General features: G+C 43.2%; 1 pseudogene; it reads left to right on the top strand.

Annotated features, from left to right (window-relative positions):
• Positions 1–1,333: 1,333 nt before the first annotated feature.
• On the top strand, positions 1,334–1,681 carry LOC103556492 (large ribosomal subunit protein eL34-like; annotated as a pseudogene).
• Positions 1,682–13,243: the final 11,562 nt, after the last annotated feature.

Raw genomic sequence — 13,243 nt, forward strand, 5'->3', positions numbered from 1 at the left:
CAGTGAGAGCTTTTTGTTTCCTTCTAAAAATATTTAGAGGCTGGCCCTGTGACCAAGTGATTAAGTTCATGCACTCTGCTTCGGCCGCCCAGGGTTTTGCTGGTTCGGATCCTAGGCACGGACCTAGCACTGCTCATCAAGCCATGCTGAGGTGACATCCCACATAGCACAACCAGAAGGACCTACAACTGGAACATACAACTGTGTACTAGGGGGCTTTGGGGAGAAAGAATGAAAAAGAAAAGATTGTCAACAGATGTTAGCTCAGGTGCCAATCTTAGAAGGAAAAAAAGAATATAAAAATATTTATTTGCTGGTGTTACATTGCTTTTTCAATTCCAATAGAGAAAAAATATAAAGTAAATAATAATCCTCAGAAAGAAAATGCTAAGCCATCTCATACACTGTAAGTTGCACTGTGAACTGGTATAACCTCTTGGAAGGGTAATTTGGCTATGACTCTAAAGATTTCATTTGGGCATAGCCTTGGTCCAACAATTCCACTTCTAAGAATTTACTCTACAGAAATAATTACAAAAATTTGCAAAGATATATCTATAAGGATGTTCATTGTGGCACCATTTGTAACTGAAAAAAACTGGAAACGGGTTTTTTTTGTTGTTAAAGCTTCAGTGCATGGTTGTAGTATCCTGATTGTTAGTTTTAGTTCTCTATGTGAGCCACCACCACAGTATGACAACTGACAGATGGGTGGTGTGGTTCCATGACTGAGAAATGAACCTGGGCTGTGGTGGAGAAATCACCGAATCTTAACCACTAGACCACCAGGGCTGACTTGAAACAAGTTTTTTAATAGTTCGTTATTGGAGAATTGGTTTTTAAGATAGTCATAGACATGTAGTCTCTAAAAAGGACAAAATAAAAGTGTATATTGGTATAAAACGATATCTAAGGGGGCCAGCCCCCTGGCCGAGTGGTTAAGTTCGCACGCTCCGCTTCAGTGGCCCAGGGTTTTGCCAGTTCAGATCCTGGGCGCGGACATGGTACCACTCATCAGGCCATACTGAGGTGACATCCCACATAGCAGAACTAGAAGGACCTACAACTAAAATATACAACTATGTACCTGAGGGCTTTGGGGAGAAGAAGAAGGAGAAGGAGGAGGAGGAGGAGGAGGAGGAGCAGGAGGAGGAGGAGGAGAAGAAGGAGGAGGAGGAGGAGGAGGGGGAGGGGGAGGGGCAGGGAGAGGGGGAGGAGGAGAAGGAGGAGAAGAAGAAAGATTGGCAACAGATGTCAGCTCAGGTGCCAATCTTCAAAAAAAACAAAAAGATATCTAAGGCTCTTCTCAGGCCGGCGTCTAGAGGCATTCAGAATGGTTCAGAGTTTGACATACCATCACAGGCTATCCACCAACACAGCCTCTAACAAAATTAGGCTGTCCCGAACCCCTGGTGATAGAACTGTTTACCTTTATTCCAAGATGGTTGGGAAATCACCAAAATCCATGTGTGGTGTGAGCCCAGGACAACTTTGAGGAGTTCATGCTGTGAAACCTGAAGTTCTTATGAGGTTGTCGAAAATGAAAAAGCCTGTCAGCAGGGCCTATGGAGGTTTCCTGTGTGCTAAACGTGTCCATGACAGGATCAAGCACGCTTTCCTCACTGAGGAGCGGAAAATCATTGTGAAAGTGTTGAAGGCACAAGCAGAGTCGGAAAGCTAAATAAAAATAAATGAAGCTTTTTTAAGTAATAAAAAAAGTCAAAAGGCTTGTTCTGTTCAAAAAAAAAAAAAAAAGATATCAGGGCCGGCCCGGTGGTGCAGCGGTTAAGTTTGCATGTTCCACTTCTTGGTGGTCCGGGGTTCGCTGGTTCAAATCCTGGGTGCAGACATGGCACCACTTGGCACGCCATGCTGTGGTAGGCGTCCCACATATAAAGTAGAGGAAGATGGGCACGGATGTTAGCTCAGGGCCAGGCTTCCTCAGCAAAAAAGAGGAGGACTGGCAGTAGTTAGCTCAGGGCTAATCTTCCTCAAAAAAAAAAAAAAGCTATCTAAGGCACATTGTGCAATTTTTAAAAAGCAAGTTTCAAAACACATGGATAAAGAAAACAGATCAATGGTTACCAGAGGGGAAGGGGGTGGAGGGCTGGGCAGAAGGGGTAAAGGGACACAATGTGGACGGTGATGGATAAAAACTAGACTATTGCTGGTGAACACGATCCAGTCTATACAGAAACTGGCATATGTTAATGTCCACCTGAAATTACACAATGTTATAAACCAATCCGATCTCAATAAAATTTTTAAAAAATGAAAAAATTTTTAAAAAGCAAGTTGCAAACAGAACATGTAGTATGAGCCAGTTTTTAATTTTTAAAAATGGTACATACTGGCGTGAAAACATATCTGGAATACCATTTCAAACTAATTATGGTAATTTGGGAAGTAGGCTGACAGGAGACTTCTGCTTTCAAATAATACTTTTCTTGCTATTTTTATTATAATGAATGCCTTATATATCAGTTGCCTAGATCAGAGTTTCTCAACTTCGGCACTGACATTTTGGGCTGGATAATTCTTCACTGTGGGGGCACTCTCCTTGCATTCTGGGATGTTAGAAGCATCTTGGCCTCGACGTACTGGATGCCAGTGGCACCCCCCATACACCCACAGTTGTGACTGCAGACAATGCAAATGCCTCCTAGGAATATGGTTACCTCACACAAAGACTCAGTTAAATTTGAATTTCAGATAAACAACAAATAATTTTTTTTTTTTGAGGAAGATTAGCCCCGAGCTAACATCTGCTGCCAATCCTCCTCTTCTTGCTGAGGAAGACTGGCCCTGAGCTAACATCCGTGTCCATCTTCCTCTACTTTATATGTGGGACACCTGCCACAGCATGGCTTGCCAAGTGGTGCCATGTCCGTACCCGGGATCTGAACCAGCGAACCCTGGGCCGCCAAAGTGGAACATGTTCACTTAACCGCTGGGCCACTGGGCCGGCCCCTACAACAAATAATTTTTATAAGTTTGTCCCATACCAGATATGAATGTTGTGTCCTATATTTTTATTTGCTAAATCTGGCAACCCTGCCTAGGGAGCAGATTGTCCTGGATGAGACCCACTAGCCTTGGTCTTACACTGCTTCATTGCTTTGACTTTTCTGAGGAGCAATCTTTGTACAGAAACTCCACATCTTTGTCCCTCTCTTCACCATGGAATAGGCATGACCAAAAGGCTGATTGGAAGCCTGTGAAAACCTAAGTCATTTTCCAGTTCCGTTCTCTTGCACCGTCTGCCACCAAACAGTCAATAGTATCTTCCAGAACATTCCCTCACCTGGACTGACTAAGCACCACAGTATTTTTTGAAAGAATCTGCTGGGCCAGACAATTTGGTGTAAAAAATATAAATCATGTCCCCCGGCTCTGGTGAGATCATTTCTAAGCCAGATTAGCCATGCCTACAAAGATTTATGCTCCAAACTTTGAAAAATAAAATGTTAAGACAGAAATTGACAAAGTTTTAATGAAATGTCTGCAAATACATTATGTCAACTTAATAAATTTAGCATTAAAAGGAAAAACTTGTTTTCCTTCCCATGTGGGGAAAAACCCAGTTCTTCCTTACTACGTCTTTCCTTCCTGTGAGTCCCCTTTACTGCTCACGCAGAAGACTTCACTTCTGACACTTGTGGTCACCAAACGTATCCAGCTTTTGCCCCATAATAAGCAACTCTGGGGCTGGCCCGGTGGCATAGTGGTTAAGTTTGGCATGTCCCACTTCGGCAGCCTGGGTTCTCGGGTTTGGATCCCAGGCACAGACCTACACCACTCATTAAGCCATGCTGTGGCGGCAACCCACATCCAAAATAGAGGAAAGCCTGGCATACATGTTAGCTCAGGGCCAATCTTCTTCATCAAAAAAATTTTAAAAAATAAGCAATTCTGTGCCACCAGCTGGGTGTCTTACAGTTGAACTCAATTCTTACGCTATCTACTGGGTCAGATCCCACAGGTTAGGGGCTCAGTCCTGCAAGACTATCCTGCACTACCTCAGACACAGGTCATAAGCTCAGGTTATCACCTGTGCTTCTGACCAACTGGCTATAGATTGGAGGTTCCAACGACCCCCTCCTCAGGTTCAATTAATTTGCTAGTGTGGCTCACAGAACTCAGAGAAACACTTACTTACTTTTATCAGTTTATTAAAGGATATGATAAAGAATACAGATGAACAGCCAGATGAAGAGATACACAGGACAACGTCTGGGAATTGGCACAAAGATTCCAAGCCCTCTCCGGGCACACCACTCTCCTAGCACTTCCACACATTCACCAGCCTGGAAGCTCTCAGAACCCCACACTTTCGGGATTTTATGGAGGCTTCATCACATAGGCACCATCAATCATTAACTCCGTTTTCCGTCTTTCTCCCTTCCCAAGAGAATGGGAGACAGGGCTGAACATTTTAAGCTTCTAATCATGGCTAGGTCTTTCTGATGACAAGCCCTCATCCAGGAGCCATCCAGGAGCCCACCCAGAGTCCCCTCAATAGAACAAAAAACATTCCTACCACCCAGGAAATTATAAGGGTTTCAGGAGCTCTGTGTCAAGAACAGAAGTCAAAGTCCAGTATTAGGGGGGCTGGCCCCATGGCCAAGTGGTTAAGTTCCTGTGCTCTACTTCAGTGGCCCAGGATTCTGCTGGTTCGGATCCTTGGTGTGGACACAGCACTGCTCATCAGGTCATGCTGGGGTGGCGTCCCACACAGCACAACCCGAAGGACCTACAACTAGGATATACCACTATGTACTGGGGGGCTTTGGGGAGAATAAAAAAAAAAATTGGTAACAGATGTTAGCTGAGGTGCCAATCTTTAAAAAAAAAAAAAAAAGACCAATATTAGAACAGGAGATGCTCCTGGCATTCTTATTCCTTAGGAAATTACAAGGATTTTAGGAGCTCTGTGACAGGAACTGGGGTCAGAGACCAATATACACTTTCTATTATCTCATGAGCATTTATTAAAATGCCATTATGTTAAAAAAAAAAAAAAAACCTGGGGCCGGCCCGGTGGTGCAGCAGTTAGGTTCACACATTCTGCTTCAGCAGCATGGGGTTCGCCAGTTCAGATCCCAGGTACGGACATGGCACCACTTAGCAAGCCATGCTATGGTAGACGTCCCACACAGAAAGTAGAGGAAGATGGGCACAGATGTTAGCTCAGAGCCAGTCTTCCTCAGCAAAATGACGGGGATTGGTGGCAGATGTTAGCTCGGGGCTAATCTTCCTCAAAAAAAGAAAGAAAAAACTTATAGGCTTGATTTTCTCACTTCCCAAGAAATCCTGAGTATACAGAAAAATTATTAAGAAATCATAGCTGACAAATTAGTCACTTATAGCTAAGTTTTTTAACAAAAAAAGTGTTAAATCATTGCCCTTTTATATATTATATTATATATAATTTTATATATATAACTTTTTTTGAGGAAGATTAGCCCTGAGCTAACATCTGCTGCCAATCCTCCTCTTTTTGCTGAGGAAGACTGGCCCTGAGCTAACATCCATGCGCATCTTCCTCTACTTTATATGTGGGACACCTACCACAGCACGGCTTGCCACCGAATCGGAACGTGCAAACTTAACCACTGCACGACCTGGCCGGCCCCAGCACTGCTTTTTGAAAAATTCAAAAACATGGGGCTGGCCCGGTGGCGCAGCAGTTAAGTTCACACATTCCAATTCAGCAGCATGGGGTTCGCTGGTTCGGATCCCAGGTGAGGACATGGCACTGCTTGGCACGCCATGCTGTGGTAGGCATCCCACATATAAAGTAGAGGAAGATGGGCACAGATGTTGGCTCAGGGCCAGTCTTCCTCAGCAAAAAGAGGAGGATTGACAGTGGATGTTAGCTCAGGGCTAATCTTCCTCAAAAAAAAAAACAAACAAACAAAAATTCAAAAACTTGATGAGTCACAGGATGAGGTCCATGAAAAAATGGAAAGAGCCAAAATGCACAACTGGTGTGTAGTTCCAGCTCTGCTATGAATAAACTGTGCAGCACTGAATAATTCATAGTACCACCCTGGGATTCAGTTTCCTCTTAACTCACATGTAAAACCTCGATGGGATTTCTAGGGACTTTCCAGGCCTTATAACCTGTACTTTGACTCTAAAGTTCAGTCATTCCTCAATTTACACTCATCAAGCCACCATTATCTCTTGGTTTAACTAATCTCCCTTTGCTCATTCCTGCTCCTCTGCATTCCATTCTTCATCTATCAGCCTTAAAAAAGTCAACTTTTACAAACGCAAATCTGCTCATCTGAGCCCATCATTGCTCTGCTAAAATCCCCTGGTACCTACACATTTCTTTTAGCACAAGGTTCAGGCTGCTTAAAAAGGCCCAGGAGAGGGCCGCCCGGTGGCATGTGGCAAGCCATGCTGTGGGAGGCGTCCCACATGTAGGGTGGAGGAAGATGGGCGCGGCTGTTAGCTCAGGGCCGGGCTTCCTCAGCAAGAAGAGGAGGATTGGCAGCAGATGTTAGCTCAGGGCTAATCTTCCTCAAAAAAAGGGGGGGAAAAAAAAAGGCCCAGGAGGAGCTGTCTGGCCTGGCCTCGGCCTGAGCTGCCACCTCTCCTTTCACCAACTCCACCATTCATTCCTGCCCATTTCAGTCTCAGCTCCCGCTATGTGCAGTTCCAATGACTCAGAGGCTTCTTCCGGGCCTCAGCACCTAGCCGCATCCCAACGCAGAGACAGTCAGCTTGGGCAACTTGTTCTCATTCTTCAGGAATCCGCTTAAATGTCACGTTTGCCAGGAAGCCTTCACCTGAGCTAGATCAAGTCCTCCTAAGCCTGTATGTGCTCTGTTAGCACCTGCTACTTGGATGTAATTTAGGGGCCCTAAACACCATCTTAATTAGTTAGTTACTTGTGCAACTGATTTCCCTCTCCACACTGTAAATTCTGTAACGTCATTTCTACTGTTTCGGCCACCATTGTAATTCCAGCACCTAGCACAGTGCCTGGTACAGAGTGGGCATTCAAATAAAAATATGTGGACAAACGACTGGTTCCCTGTCAGGCCTTAAGGATAAAAAGCAGCTCACAGTTTAGTGAGGAGGACAGATGGAGAAGTAATAGAAAAATGACGAGGCATTTCTAGAAGTGCTAGGATGGGGGAACAGATACATGGCAGCCAATGAGATCCATTAAAGGGGTACCTAACCCAATCTGGGTCAGGATAGGCTTACTGGAGGAGACAGTGACTTTGTGGAGGAAATCCACTCAACAAGCCTCAAATACAGTCATATGTGGAGGGAGGGGAACTGTCTCAGTGACCTTTTAGAAATGTTCAGATGGGGGCCAGCCCGGTGGCACAGCAGTTAAGTGCGCACGCTCTACTTCGGCGGCCCAGGGTTGACGGGTTCGGATCCTGGGTGCGGACGTGGCACTGCTTGGCATGCCATGCTGTGGTAGGCGTCCCACATATAAAGTAGAGGAAGATGGGCACGGATGTTAGCTCAGGGCCAGTCTTCCTCAGCAAAAAGAGGAGGATTGGCAGCAGTTAGCTCAGGGCTAATCTTCCTCAAAAAAAAAAAAAAAAGAAAAGAAAGAAATGTTCAGATGACAACATTCCCACTTGATATTCCCCTAGACTGACTTGGCTTGTGGTCAGGTGCCATCCACCTTTTCTCACTTAAGGAATGGGTTGTGAGCAGAGCCACTCTTGTTCAATCCCGTCTTGGGCTGGGTTAGTAAATGGGTAGGAATAGGATGAGCAGTTTTTTTCAAAGAGGAAAGTGGGAATTATAATTCAGGAGGTGGACTTTCCCTTAATTGAAGCTGCAAAATGGCAGCATAATTTTTTTTTTTTTTTTGGAGAATAATCACTGATAATTTGCCAGCAAGTATAAGGTCGTCCTCAACTGAAAGTCCAAATAAAACCCGTCATGCACACTCAGGGGGAAGTTTTAGTCCCATCATTCGCTATCATTGTTTTATGATAGTCTTACCATTTACTTCTATTTTATCAGTTTCTATAAATATGAATTTAAATGCTAAAGTATTATATACTTTATAATATTGGACTCTAAATTTTTTGTGTGAGTCACAACTAATCAGAAACAAGGTTGTGGAAAATATTAAACATTTCAGAAATGTACAACCTAAAAACTAAAATCATATGTTAATCACACTCAAGAATAAGTAGTGTCACCAGTTACATACACGAGGCTTTTTCTAACCGTATATACATATACATACAAAATAAACATTTTTAACCAAAATTTTCTCATACTGCCCTGAAACTTTTTCCCGTTAATAATATATCTTGAACCTGTTATTATCTGCAGATCTATCCAGTTCATTTTAACTACTTCCCATAATTTCATTTATTAAAAATGTTAAAGCGTTCCAAAAACAAAATTAAATATTTGCATACTGAAATTAAGTCTGCCTTATGTTGTACAAATGAAATACATTTATTTATCATTTTCAATGGGTCATGTCCCTTGGAAAAATTACAGCAAAATTTGCTCAGACATAATACCTACCAAATCTTGTTATATATAAAAAGATTAACTTCTTGAACGAAATCTCCCCAAAGTAGGGTTCTGGGAGAATAGAAGGGTAGAAAAAGTCAGCATTGAAGAAATAAAGAGGATATTTCACAAACCCGTTCATTTGGTGCAGTTTTGATATGCAGGCTCAGGAATCCAGGGAAAACTTTTTTTCCCATTTACAGGAGGGAGGTCTTTGAATGGAGGTAAGGGTCTGGTAGATAGATAAGGTAAGGGACATTGGTTTGCATATGCAGATCACTTCAGAGAGAACGCAAGATTCCTCTGGGACCTGGTTTAATCGGGAGAGGGATTTTTTCCCCCTTTAATCGCTGTAGGTAAAAACTTGTTTGAAAGTTACATTTTCTCTTCAGATTGACATTTTTGCTGAAATTTCTTTAGTGTTTAGGTGTTAAATTTCTTTAGTGTTTTAAGAGTTTCAATTTCTGTCACTGTGCAAAAGAAACAATTGGGGGTTTTCTGTTTTGAGGAAGATTAGCCCTGAGCTAACTGCTGTCAATCCTCCTCTTTTCGCTGAGGAAGACTTGCCCTGAGCTAACATCCGTGCCCATCTTCCTCTACTTTATATGTGGGACGCCTGCCACAGCATGGCTTGCCAAGCGGTGCCATGTCCGCACCCGGGATCCGAACCAGAGAACTCCGGGCCGCTGAGAATCGGAACATGCAAACTCAACCGCTACGCCACCAGGCTGGCCCCAGAATTGGGGTTTTAAAACAGGGGAATGACCAAGTCTGATTATGTTTGCAAAAGGTCACTTTGGCTAATGGCAGGGAATGGATTGTAGGGAAAAGCGGCAGCCTAGGAGGTTTCACACATAATGCGCAAAGGTCAAGTAGTTCCTTGGCTCAAAACCCTCCATCTCAGAGTAAAACTAAAGGCGCTGCAGGACGCAATCCCCTTCCCCATCTTCTTCGGAGCCACTGGGGCCTTCATGGGGGCAGGTGTCCTATTGCTTGTTCATTGCTATAGGGCCAGTGCTTAGCCAAGCTTCACATACTAGTGCTGATAATATTGGCTATGAAGTGAATGGGTCTCCCTTGGCTTTAGGAAAAACTTAAAAATTCTTAACTTGGCGTTCAAGGCCTATCTGGGGCAGTCATAGCTCTTCTTATCATCTTTGCCTGGAGCTCTTGCTGTCGCCACACTGAACTTACTTTTAACTTTCTCACAGTCTTAGAATTCCCTGTGACCTCTGCCCAGCAGGATTGTGACTTCCTCTTTCCTTGGCCAACTCCTTTTCAAACTTCAAACCTCAGCTTTCATGTGATTTCTTCAGGAAAGCCTTTTTTGCCACCTTTATAGACTAGCAAACACCCAGTTTTTCGCCTTCTTAGTGTTCATCACAAATACTTTTTGTTTTTATTTACAGTGAAAGCATTTAAAATTTTTTCTACACTTTATTTTTTAGATTTACAGAATTGACAGAATCACAGATTTACTTTAAGTTTTAGATTTACAGAAAAGTTGGGCCGATAGCACAGTTTCCACATACCTTCACCCCCCCCCCCAGCTTTCCCCATTATTAACATCTTACATTAAAATGAGACAGTTGTTACAGTTAATGAACTAATATGGGTTCATTACTTTCAATACATTATTATGAACGAAAGTCCATAGTTAATAAGAACATTCAAATTTCTTTACTTTTTACCTAATGTCCTTCATCTCTTCCAGGATTTCACATTACGTCTCCTTGTCATGTCTCCTTGGGCTATAACAGTTTCTCAGACTCTCCTTATTTTTGACGAGCTTGACAGTTTTGGGTTTTTTTTAATTTTTTAAGATTTCATTTTTCCTTTTTCTCCCCAAAGCCCCTACCCAGTACATAGTTGTATATTTTTACTTGTGGGTCCTTCTAGTTGTGGCATGTGGGATGCCATCCCAGCATGGCCTGACAAGTGGTGCCATGTCAACGTCCAGGATCCAAACCAGGGCCGCCGAAGCGGAGCACGTGAACTGAACCACTTGGCCATGGGGCTAGCCCCAGAGCTTGACAGTTTTGAGGAGTCCCAGTCAGGTATATTGTCAGATGTTATTTTTTTGTTTGCTTTTTTTGGTTTTTGTTTTTTTTTTTTTAGGCAGATTAGCCCTGAGCTAACTGCTGCCAATCCTCCTCTTTTTGCTAAGGAAAACTGGCCCTGAGCTAACATCCGTGCCCATCTTCCTTTACTTTATATGTGGGATGCCTACCACGGCACAGCATGGGGTAAACTGGAGAATGAGGATTGGCCAGAGTTAGCTCAGGGCTAATCTTCCCCCGCTTCCCCCCTCAAAAAAAACAAAACAACAACAACAAGTCCTCCAGCAGGTATCACTAGGAATTCTCCTTGGGGCTAAGTATGGCCTTCTTAGTATATCAGTACAAATCCTATTCCTTCTTCTAGTCAAATTTCAGATTCCCTCTTTCCATTAAGTTTTCCACATTATTTTACTTTCAATGTCTCCATTTTCTCAACTTCTTTAGCTTTCATTTTCTTTTTTTCTTTTTAAGATTTTATTTTTTTTTCCTTTTTCTCCCCAAAGCCCCCCAGTACATAGTTGTATATTCTTTGTTGTGGGTCCTTCTAGTTGTGGCATGTGGGACGCTGCCTCAGCGTGGTTTGATGAGCAGTGCCATGTCGGCGCCCAGGATTCGAACCAACGAAACACTGGGCCGCCTGCCGCGGAGCGCGCTAACTTAACCACTCGGCCACGGGGCCAGCCCCTCATTTTCTTTTTAAAAAAATTTTTAAATTTTATTTATTTTTTTATTTTTTTGAGGAGGATTAGCTCTGAGCTAACATCTGCCACTAATCCTCCTCTTTTTGCTGAGGAAGATTAGCCCTGAGCTAACATCTGTGCCCATCTTCCTCTACTGTATATGTGAGATGCCTGCCACAAATGCCTTGCCAAGTAGTGTGCAGGTCCTCACCTGGGATCCGAACCAGCAAACCCCAGGCCACCAAAGGGGAACGTGTGAACTTAACCGCTGTGCCACTGGGCTGGCCCCTCTTTTTTTTTCTTTGAGGAAGACTGGCCCTGAGCTAACATCCATGCCCATCTTCCTCTATATGTGGGAGGGACGCCCACCACAGCATGGCTTGACAAGCGTTGCACAGGTCCACACCCAGGATCCGAACTGGCAAACCCTGAGCAGCTGAGGCGGAAAGTGCAAACTTAACTGCTGCGCCACCAGGCCCTTTAGCTTTCGTTTCGTCACCTATATATGACTTCATTACTTGCTAATTCTTGCTGAGCCTTGTAGAACATATCCAAGGAGCTGTAAGTACAGCAATGTATTAAGAAAGAAAACCTTCTTTTGAGAGGCTTACGATCTACTTGAGGAAACTGGACGTGTACGTAAAGATAAATAACACTAAAGAAAACACTGGGTAAACTGGAGAATGAATGATAGAAACCTGAAGTACTTAGCAGGTCTCTGGGGACAGAAAACTCAATGGGACTAAGAGAGTAGGCTTTGAGGAAATCGAGAGACAAGCCTCAACCTTCTGAGTTCTAAGAGCACTTGGTCCTGGTAATGGATATTCAGTTGTCAGCCCCAGAGCCTGAAAATCTCTATAGCAGCCCTCTCAAATGAAAGATACTATGTGCCATTGGAGTATAGCAGACAGAATATGAGCTTTGGAGTCAAAATCCCAGCTCTGTCCATTATAAACTGTGTGCTCCAGAAAAAAAAAAAGTGTAAAGATTCTGACACTTGTTAAGAAAAATTATCCAAAACATGGAAAAAAGGCAAAAAGAAGGCTGTGTGTCTTTTCAACGTCATACTTGAATTCTGTCTTAATAGGCCCGCCCAAGGATGCTTTAATTCTCTAGGGAAATGACTACCTTTGCTATGCCACTTCCTATTGCTTAGGCCCAGACTCTGTGAAGTTATGTGTTAACTTGGAGATTTTTGTCTGATAGAGAGGCAAATGATTTCTCTCCAACAGAAAAGATACCCCCGAATGGCTACAGTCTTCTCGCCCTGTAGGTCATTAACTAGTTTTGTCTCTCACCTAGCAAATTGATTTCAGCATGTCTCTCCTGGCAGACTTAATAAATCTCTCTTCTTCTGATGGTCTTTGAACTGCCAGTTCCCTCACAGATAAGTTAAACAAATCTTTCCCACATACATATGTGTCTGCAAGCCAGATTTTAACTTTGGTCAAGTTACTAATAAATATCATTTTCCTTACCCCTCAGTTTCCTTTTTGTAGTCAATGTCATGCGGGAAAAGACATTTTCTTTGGCGAGAGATTTGCCCAGTCTCCACAGCTTGTGGAGCTTATTTTTTCCACTTATATCTTACAGTCAAGTTTAGTTCTTGAACATGTGAGGTTTAAGATGACCATGAAACATGTCAGTGCAGATGTCAAGAAAGTTCTGAGCTTTGAGTTCAGGGAAGAGGCTTGGGCTGACAGTATAAGTTTGGGAATCATTAGCATCATCAAAAAGGTATTTAAAGTCATAAGGATAAACGAGGAAGGATAAAGAAGTGAGGAAAAGAATGAGAGAAGAAATAAAGACAGACACAGAATAGTTTACCTGATACAATATCAAATTGGAACTCTGATACTTAAAGACCCATGGAGCATGAAGAGGTAACAAAGGAGAGAGGAGACAGAACAGGGACAGGGGAAAAAAGTGTCAGAGAAACGAGAGGGCTGATCTGGGTCAAATGCTGCTGAGAGGCTGTGTCTGAGAAAG

The sequence above is a fragment of the Equus przewalskii genome, chromosome 3 (assembly GCF_037783145.1).
Source record: "Equus przewalskii isolate Varuska chromosome 3, EquPr2, whole genome shotgun sequence".
In the NCBI taxonomy this organism is placed as follows: Eukaryota; Metazoa; Chordata; class Mammalia; order Perissodactyla; family Equidae; genus Equus; species Equus przewalskii.